This window comes from Anopheles cruzii, chromosome X (assembly GCF_943734635.1).
Source record: "Anopheles cruzii chromosome X, idAnoCruzAS_RS32_06, whole genome shotgun sequence".
In the NCBI taxonomy this organism is placed as follows: domain Eukaryota; kingdom Metazoa; phylum Arthropoda; class Insecta; order Diptera; family Culicidae; genus Anopheles; species Anopheles cruzii.
In genome coordinates this window covers 324,785-335,068 of record NC_069143.1, presented here as the reverse complement: position 1 = coordinate 335,068, position 10,284 = coordinate 324,785, and positions in this window count along the sequence as shown.

The window sequence follows — 10,284 nt, the reverse complement described above, 5'->3', positions numbered from 1 at the left end:
AGATACGACCTGTAATGCGATTCCGATATCGAGTAAGCGCACTCAAGGCGGAAAGAAATGAATGGAAAAAACCACTTCCTGCCATCGCCATTCTCCGGAAATGCCAACCGAAGGGCGATAAGCGTGGCAGTTTTGGGGACTTTTAAGCGCAGTTTTCAGCTCATTAGCAACAGCAAAGGCTTGCTAGTGAACGGCTGGTAACGCTTGACAAAAACAGCGGATCCGCTCATGCAGTGACATCCGCTCGCTAGAGTGACAACAACCCCTAAAAAGACCCAAGAGGTGGAATACCGCATCAAACAAGAGCCATACTAGGTTAGGGTGCGCAAAACTACGAGGGAAAAGCTTGGTTCCCGAAGGCTCCGTGGTCGGCGGTCGTGAGAGGCGTTCGTTCGGACGCGTACGAAAACTTATAATTAAGTGACAGATGCATTAACGCGCCGTTGGTGACTGGCGCATCGAGCGTGCTACTTCTGGCTGTTCTTCTCTCCCGAGCACTAGCCGTGCGCGCGTGGTTCGCGAAAAATTATAATTTCGGAAGTCCATTAACAAATCTACCAGCAGCCCGGGGTTCCACACCCCCGGGCAGGCTTGGCAATACGGCCCCTACGTATCTGAGAGTGCTACATGTGTTGCGCCAAATTAATGGCCAATCATGGGTTCGACGGAGCAGTTGGAACTAAATACAAGCTACAAAAAAACTCATAAACTAATAACATAGCCATCGTCCCGGATCGTGCCCGACTAGGGATCCCTTAACGAATAGAGGGCGGACTCGAGTAGGCGGACACAAGCACGCCGAACCAGCGCAGACTGAAGCTGAATATTCATAGGTCATTAACGACAACATCGTGGAAATAGTGAAAACAAAGCCAAAAAGAGAAAAAAAAACCCCTAACCGAAATCCGATTCCTCTTGGATCGGATTGATACGCTTCGGTCGATGAATGTTTACCGATTTCCGTTCCGGATCGTATGTGTAACACTAGATGGCACACTCCTACATTGCCAGCTACCCTATGATACCGAAATCGTTCAGAGCTCGTTCAACTAGGGGCGGGAATGGGCTCCAGTTTGTCTTCCGTTTTGTACGACTGCCCACGAACGAGAGTCCTGCACGGCACACACCAAAATGTGCGGCCACTGTTGGGATGAAAGCGATGGTCCTTTCGCCAAACCGGTGAGGCCTAGGACGGATGGCACGAGGCACAATTGCAATTTTGGGATGGAACCAATAGAGAACGGTGCAAAACTGGAACAGAGGAACGCAATGTCGCGCGGCGTAAGCGATGGAGGTAGCTCCCGGCTACACCGGGCGGATACAATATCCTATAACTTCCGGTTTCCTTTTTATGTAAGTTGGGACCTTTGCCGGGCGTTGAAGTTGAGGGCGTGAACCTTTTTCTGCTTTCAACAGAGGCTGAATACCTTCGGCAAGCCGTAATAGGAAACGCACTATTAAAATTCTTCCCGAGCAGATCTGACTAGAGTGTGGTGCGTTGATGGAGTTGTAGACGGTTGCCCCATTGCCTCGGCCGGTTTCTTTTGGTTTGGCCTGAAGACAATAACGTTTTCGTATTTCTGACCTGGACAGGATTTTCCACATTGTTGACATCTGCAGGTGCCTGAAGTTTAATGTTCCGCCGACGCGTTCACGGTCCGCTGAGAACGGTCGTGACATATTCACAGGCCTGTGTCCGACGGCCGACCATAAATCATCTCTTTGTGTCCGTAACCTCTGAGCCTCGAGCACTCGCACTCGTTTCGGAGGTTCCTTTTCGCAACACAACTCCCTTGGCGGTGTCGACCGTTCCGGTCAATTAAAAATTTCCTCCAGTCCAGAACCAGCCTCGGACCTCTCGAGGCAAACGCTCAGACGGCACATGACCGGTGGCGCCACTCGGAGGGAAACTGTAGCTCGTCGCCGACTGATTTATCGTCTTAAACCGACCTAATAGACCAGAGCGCTGTGTCCCTGTGTTCCAGTGATCAATATGTTCTAACGCGGCGGCCGTTGAGGCGGCAGAGCACGCGGTGCTTGGGTTGTCGACCAAATCGTAATCAGGGTGATTTTGAGGTTGTGGGCCGAAGTTTTGTCGCTCACAGATCACCTGCTTTGATGCCGCGCCGCCCGAAAAAGGTTGGGCGCAGCTTGGCCGCCGACACCTGTTTTCGTTGCTCGAGTCCATTCGTCTAATCTGTTGCGGGGTGCGCTTTCTGGCGTAGGCAAGCGATAGGGACAACCCAATTTCTTCAAGACACATTATTGGCCGCAGCCGCGGGAACTGACAAAGTGGAACACCAAACCCGGCAAACCCGGTGATCGGTGTTCAATCATCACGCGCACTACACCGATCATTGTCAGAACTGCCGCTAAACCAGTTGAACACCGAACTTGAATCCCTGCTGCGAGGCAGTTCCGTTGCAGTTTTGGAACGTGCCCGCGGACCGCTGTGCCGCCGAATGCGCAGTTCGTATTGCCCGAATCCCGTTTCCGCCCGGGACAGCCCCAACCGTTCGCTCCGTGCTCCGTTTTGTCTGCCGACCAGCCCTCCATAGACTCTAGGGGGCGCCTTGGGCACGCACCAAAAACAAGCCGGAAGTGGGCATGGACGACAAACGGACGAAGCAACGGGCGGTGCCACCGGGGGATTCTCTGACAACAACCGTGGCTTTGCGAGACCACCGCTGCCAAGCTCTAGAATCCTTTCTGCCCGGAGGATGTAGCGGCTGCTGGGTGCACTCTTGGGTGCTGGATAGCCGAACGAAGCAGCCCTAACGGTAGGCAGTCCTAATTATAGGCCTTCAATGCAGGTGGTGCAGCAGAAAAGTGGCGCAAGTAACTAGAAAAACGCGGCTGCCCCGCCAAATGTCTGCCGGCATCGATATGACCTTTCGCCAGCGGGGATCCACTCCAATATTTTACCAATATGAAATTAAACGAATATAAAGTCATGACGAATGGTATATCAGCATTCAGTCGAACAGCAACCGACGTGCAAAATAGCCTTATTCATGGCAGATCGAATCAACAGTCAGTAACCAGGTGTAGCCAGGTGTCGCCAGGTGTAGCGTGTACCGACCTAAGAGATGTCGGTTGTAGCTGCTTATAAAAAATCAAATATTGCGATACGGTAGTATTGTAGCTATATCGAACAGGGTCGGTCATACAAACAATAATTTGACACCATTTCGACTGACACGATGTTCGACTTGCAGCTGCCAGATGTAACGGCTACCGCGACTCTCTGCAATGTGATTCCCTGCCTGCCTGGGTGAGTGCAGTGCACCGGCATTGAACCCTCGTTAGTGAATCAGTAGGCCAATTTTCATAATCTTTGATTGGTGTATTGGTCGTCCATAACTCCAAATAGGTCAATCAATCCCGAAGCGGGCGTCTGGGGTGTCTCAGGTGGAAAACCTGCCACTGCCTGCTGGGCTGGAAAACCCCAGCTTGGGGATCGGTTAGTTGGTCCACTTCTTCCCACCAGCACCAGCACCAGCACCAGCAACTCTCCATCACCACCTACATAATCATAGACATTAGATCATTTTCCCTCTGCTCGGTCTCGCGCAGGTCAAACGACTTGCGCTCCGAACGGGTGTGCACAGCACACCCCCATTTGGCTTACGCCAACAGTTCGACCAGCTGCCGGCTACAGTCGATGGGAAATCGATTGTATCGCTTTCTGGGCGGCTCATCACTGTCGATACGTTGTAGGGCCCCCTCAGCTCCAACAGACCCGACAGCTTCGTGACTTTCCACAGCCCCGAAGTGCTTCGCGGAGTGGATGGGCCGCTGGCGCTAGAGCGGCCCACAGCGGATGAGCAGGTCGGTAGCGGGCAGGGTTCGCCGTCGTTGCATCCGAAAAGCGGGTGTAAATCGCCGACTACCAGCCGAACGGCAGCCGTGGTTACTATAAATTAAATGGCTCCAGGTAATTGCCGAAGGTCCACGGGAGGCGGCCCACAGGACCCATCGGACCCCGTAGCACACGGTAGCACTGCTCCGAGATGCCTATCGCGGCTATTATGGCGTCCGTGGAATAAGGGAGCGCGTTTTTCTGTTTTTCGCTCACCTCCGATTCGTTATTATACCTTCAGCGTTATGCTCTACTATCCTTTACACACACACACACTCTCTCTCTTTTTCGCACTGCGCACGCATCATTGGTTAGCCTTTTTTCAACTGAAGCTCCACAATTCGCGCGCAAAAGTCGTGAGATAGTCGTTTTGCAAATGATTAAGCTTTTTCAATCGGCGGCCCAAATGAAGACCCACAGAAGGCTCACTCGATGTCGGCCCCCGCTGTCGGAATCGTGGGGTCACCACGGAACCGTGCTTGGTGTTGGCGAATCGGGCATTGTGTAGTGTGTGTTTCGAAAACAACGCCTCGGTGCGTGGATCCACTAGTCAACAACATCACAACCGACGCCATCGCACGTTCAGTTTTCCACATTTTTACCAAATTTTCCATCCGTATTTGTTTGGCCTATCCGTATATTGGCACCACCACCGCACCGAGGGTTGGGAAAGCCAACTATAACTAGAGTGTGGCTGTGGCCTTTTGGGGTCTTTCCGGACTGTTTTTATGTTTCCAGCGCGCCTTCGGTTGGCAGCGATCGAAGACGCCTCAAAGCGACCCAGGCCTTTCCCGGCCCCAGAGGGTGTGGTGCGTGATGCGAAAAAAGAGGATGCCATCCCGGAAAATGTGCCGGGGATGGGGTAGTCCCCGCAGGGCGGTGGTTGGTTGGCTGATTGGCTGGAACGCAGCGCTTGACAGGTTGCAGGTCACGAAACAGCTCACAGCCTTACTACCCTGGCCCCCCCACGCCAAACAGGCCGACTTTTCCGACCACCCCTTCACGGCACCCCACTCTGGGCGCGCGTTTTCCGTGCGTCTACTGGCTCCGCCCACTATTATTGTGTCCAGCTACCGGTCGGGGGGCGGTGGTGATGTCTCTTTTTGTTTTGTGTGTTTTGTTTTTCGTTTTGTTGCTCGATTCGCCGGCATTTTTTTATGCTCCTTTCATCGCGTTGTTTGCTTGGTTGTTTCGGTTTCGAGGTTCGGGGCCGATTGTTTTCTGCTTTTGTTCCCTATACTGTTATGTACGGTATTGGTTCAACAGTGGAGACTCGCGGCCACCTATGGGCCAGAGCGTAGGAATCGCTTACCGCTGGCAGCTGGATGTGGTGGAAATGGAAGCGAATTGAGGTAGCAGCATTCGAGCAACAAGGATAACGCAATTCAAAATGGCGTTCGCCAAAACCCGTTGTGTGACGCCGGAGTGCCGGAATTACGATGCTTCTGGCTTGGCCGCTGGCCTTGACGACTGGCCGTCGGTTTCTAGCCGGCATATTGAGCAACTGAAACGCTCCGCAAATCTTCAATAATCGAAGAACCGAAAAAGAAAAAAATAACAGACGGTCAACTGAACACAGGTCCTGCCTGGTCCGAAACCAGCCCTGAAGATGCTCGCTTCGCAAGCAAAAATCATAGCGGAATCTGTAGTAACAAAATGCAAATTAGTATGTTGTATTTCGCCCCCTTATCATTACTGGCCAAAAATTGGTTCAACGGAATGGCCGATGATGATTCGTAAAGTAGCAGTTCCGGGGCACCCCAAAATGAGCACAAAATTAAGCGCCCACTTTGCTCTGGCGTTTGCCAGTCCGTGGAATAATTTTCTCCCAAATTCCACGTAACCATTGTGACGCGCGGGCAGGAAAGTCGCTTCGACACAGGATTAGGCTTGCCAACCTTGCCCCTTTCTTGGGCCCCGGGCCCTCGGCTCACCACTTTCTCCTGCGGTGCCCTTCGGTGGCGCCCGTGGCTGTGTCGGGTGGCAATTTGTCGCCCGAAGATTGATCGGGCTTGGGGCATGGGCGATGATATTTCGGATTTGTCGTGAATGTTTCGCCGCTGTCGGTTCCTAAGCCTAATTATGGGCACCGGGCGCAGGATCGGTTCGGCAACTGATCGATTTATAGCTATAATAGCCCGGAATCGGTAGAAACACCCGACAAGGAAAATTACAGAACATTCTGCCTCCGTCCGTCCGGTTGCCTTTCGGATATTCCTCCATCCCATCTCAATTCGGGGAGGGGGGGGGGGGGGGGGTCTCGCATTCAAATAGCAGCACACCAACAGCAGTCGCCGGACAGCGCCACGGTGAATCTTTCCACCGGTGGGTGCCGCCGCCGCCGTCATCACCGGCGCAAGGAGTCAGGAGCGCGCGGGTCCATTATTTGAGCTCGTAAGACGGACCCGCGGTCCTGCTGCGGTTCGGGATTACCATAGCACCAGCGGGGCCACTGGGCCGCCGCGATCGGCGCGATCAACGGATCGGCGGGGTGGGGGTGGAGGGCAAATTATAGCTCCTCGTTTTGGCTCGTCGTATTGGTGGTCACGTTAGTTAGACGGAACGCTAGAAACCGCCGGTTAGATGGACGGACGGAAAAAGCGCGCCCATCGAACGAGCGCCGATCGAAGACGATGATTCAACAGAAATCGTTCCCATTTTATCTTCGATCGGCCGCATGAGAACCAAACCTAGACGAAAGCCGCTGCCGCTCCTACAAAGGAAGGGGCCCGGAACGGAGGGCAAGCTTAAAGTAAAGCCCTCACACACGCTGTGATGGCTAAAATCCACATCTAGCGTTCCACCAAAAACGACACCGACCGTGGTTGAGGTTGAGGTCTCTGCGAGTCTGCGAGGCAGCTTCAAGCGAATCCATGTTTTGTGGTGCATATTTTGCAGAAGGAGCGGTTGTCCAACGAAGTAAACCCGACCCCACCCCCTCCCACCCCCTTTCAAAAACAAAAACAGTGACAAACGGTGACCACCGATGGACAATTGAGAAACAACCAATTAAAAGAGCAAGCTAGAAAACGCGAAAAATTCGTCCTACGCGGACCTAGAACGCGGGCTCCCCTGAGAAGGCAGCGGGTGGATCAGAAGAGCGCTCTGCGGGAAGGGAGAGCAGAAGACTAGGAGGGTGGCAGTCGGAGGCGGAGGCGAACGGAGAACGCGAATAATGAGTGTCCGCGCCGCGCCGGGGAAAGGTGCCGTGGCAGAGGCACCAAAGGAAAAGACCGCCTGCGTTCGTGGTTCCCATCCAAAAAATCGAAAATCGATCGCAAAACGCAAATCACTTCGACTCTCCCCACCCCGACACGCACAATGGTGAGGTGGAACGGGGTGGAAGGTGTTGATAAATGGTAGGGCCAACCCGCGACCCTCAACCAATTCAATAACCCCTTTATTTGCGCAGTCTGCAGGACTCTCTCTCTCTCTCTCTCTCTGTGTGTTGAAGCCGCCAATCTCGGTCCCGCGCCATAGTAGTTGAAAATAGAGTTGTTTGTGGAGTCACTCGGTCCGCCCGCCGGGCCGGGGACGGGCCTGAAGGTGACGAGGGACGGTGGATGGAGACGGAACCCGACAATGGTCAACCGGCAACCTTCCCGGCGCAACAAACCGACGGATGAAATTGAGAAAATGTTAATGAGCGAAAATTAGATTTATGTTCCTCTGCCCGAAACCTCGAAACCCTGGCCCCCCCACCACCCACCACCTCACGCTCGGTTTCCGTTGGGTTACCGTTTCATTCTCCGCGTGTGCATGTGTGTGTGTGTGTGTGTGCGTGTGAGACTTTTCCACGGTTACGCTATTTTCACGCCGCCGCCGCCTTTCGGTGGCGGTGGGATGTCCAATTTCTTCTACGGTTTTCTTCTCCGGCCGGACCGGGGCGTAGGTGCGGGGCGAGGTAGTGACATCGAGTGGCCGAGTCGCGTGTGGTGGAGGCGGTCCGGTTAGAGGGTTTAGAGAGAAGATGAATAGGGAAGATGCTACCGCAAATCACAACCCGCGCTTTGGCCGCAGTCGGCCGCAAACGCCAAGGAATAGGCGCCGCATTTGGCGATGACTGAGCGGAAAGCCCTCGTCCGAACGCCGCACCGGGAACGGGACCGGGTGGCAGGGGGCTTTTAAAGGGGGCTTGAAAATGGTGGGTTGTCAGGCGCTCCGGTCATCCAGGCCACAGGGCGCGAGCGATCCTTTACGAAGATGGATCCCGATTCTTGGCGTCGCCAGCGAAGGTCGTGTCGTCTGGTCTGGACACCTTTGCCGGCAAACGCACGGCAGGGAACGGCAAATCCGCGGTTCACACTCTCAACGTCCCCAACATGGCCAGCACCGAACTTCGAACTGTGTCTGCCGGTTGACATCGGCTTCACCTAAGACAACGGACCGCGGAACAATAAAAAGAATTCGGCGGCGGCAAAACGGTAAATGATTAACCTAAACCTCATCATCGCATCCGGCCCTCGGGGCTAGGGTTCCTCGGCACTGGATTAAAATTAATAAAGTGTAATTTATAATAAAGTCTAACGACAACGCCCGCTACGCCAGTCTGGCCAGCACGGCCAGCCAGCCACTGCAACTCTGTCGGTTGTACCATAGCTTACCCGAGGATTTTACCCGTTTCGACCCCTCCCATGGGAAGTGTGGTGCGTGAAGGACCAGCCAGCCAAAAAAACCCCTACCACCCGACCCGGCACCGGTAACGTAACGCACGCCAGCCGAACTGCGCCGCGTAGAGCGTACGAGAGATACACTCAATTTATCGCTTGTTCCGGACTTTAGACGTTTGCTTATCTCGTCCTTCCTTCCTTCCTTCCTTGCTTCATTGCCGGCTTCCAGGGGATGCAGGGCGTTTTGCCCTACCCGCGTCGCCGTGCATTCGTTTCGTTTCGTTTCGTACCTTCGCAGGACGCGCGAGTAACGCGCTCTCCTTCCCAATTGCTGTGACGCGTCGAGAATTTTCCCGCCGATTCGCCCAGGCGAGAGGCGTAGCCCGGGCGCACTGTTAATCATCGCGTTATCCTTTCCCCTTCGGCCGCCGCCGTTCCGCCACAGCTCTCTCCCCCGATTTCCCGGACCCCGTGCTGCTGCCGGAGTCTCCGGACCCTTCGGGTCGCGCGCTACTCCACCGTTCTACCACCGTGTTACCTCATTTCCTATAAAATTATTTTACTTTTCTGTTTGTACGCGCGCGCGTGTGTGTGTGCGTTTGACTTTTTTTTGCCTTGCACTGCCGCACGAGATTGCTGCAGGCTGCTCACTCGGGGCCGTATCCTTCGGCGGGGCGAAAAAGGGGCCGTACTCCGCATCCGCATCATCCGCTGCCATTTTCCCGGTAATCCCGCACGAGTGAGTGAGCGAGACGGGTAGCAAATTGCACAGGGTGCTTTGGGTTTTTTGGTTTGTGTTTTTTTGTTGTTGTTGTTGTTTTCGGTGCAAATTATGCCTAAAGTTGTGCCGGTCGCTTGCAGGACACGCCAGAGATCTGCTGCTGTTCGCTGGAGACCCGGCCGGGACCCGGCCGGGATTCACGCAGAGTCTGTCTGTCGGCCGGCCCACAGCACGGCACACAGTGCTCGTCTAGTTGCTGCGTTGCTGGGGACACAAATGGACCAGCGGAAAAACATGACAGTTGATCGGCCCGTTCCGGCCCGCCCGAAACAAATGACAAATAATGACAGGATAATAATTGTCGCGCTGCGCCCGGTGCGCTGCAGATTTCGCTCGCCCTGCTCCTGGCTGGCTGGCGGTACATTGGGCAGCACAGCGCACAGCATGTATGCCAACGGGATTACCACGGGCACGCATCTCCGGTCCATCTGTTGTGTGTGCCATCCCCTTAGGCAGAGGCTGCACGGTGCCCGGGCGCCCGGGACAGTTGAGCCCAGGATCTTCCAGAGTACCGTAATGAGATCCACCGCCACGTGTTGATGATCGCCGAGTTCTTTTCCCGGCCCGGCCGGGCCAATTACTTCAAAATTAATTGACGCCACTGCAACGCCGGGGCCGGGTCGTCAATCCTCGCCGAATCCGATCCTTTCCCGTGATCCGCCAGAATAATGAGCGCCAATTACGACGCTATGGCATCGGGTCCGCGGGAGCCGCGGACAGAGCGGAAGTCTTAACCCTTTCACTGTCCACCCCAGCCAGCGAACGAGGAGCCAATTGGCCGTTGGCAGGGCAGTTGGAAACCGGAGAACGCCCCAACGCCGGACATGCTGTGCCTGACTGCTCCAGAATTCGAAAATTGTCCAAAGAAACGAAATATGAGATACGTCCTAGAAAAGAAAAAGGGGGAAAGAGAGAGAGCGTACGAGAGAGAGAGTGAGAGAGGCGGGCGGGGGGCGGGGGGAGAAGCAAAGCGGAACCAGAGCACGGTCGAACCGGAAATCGATGCCATTTCAGAACCGCGGCCGCTGCGG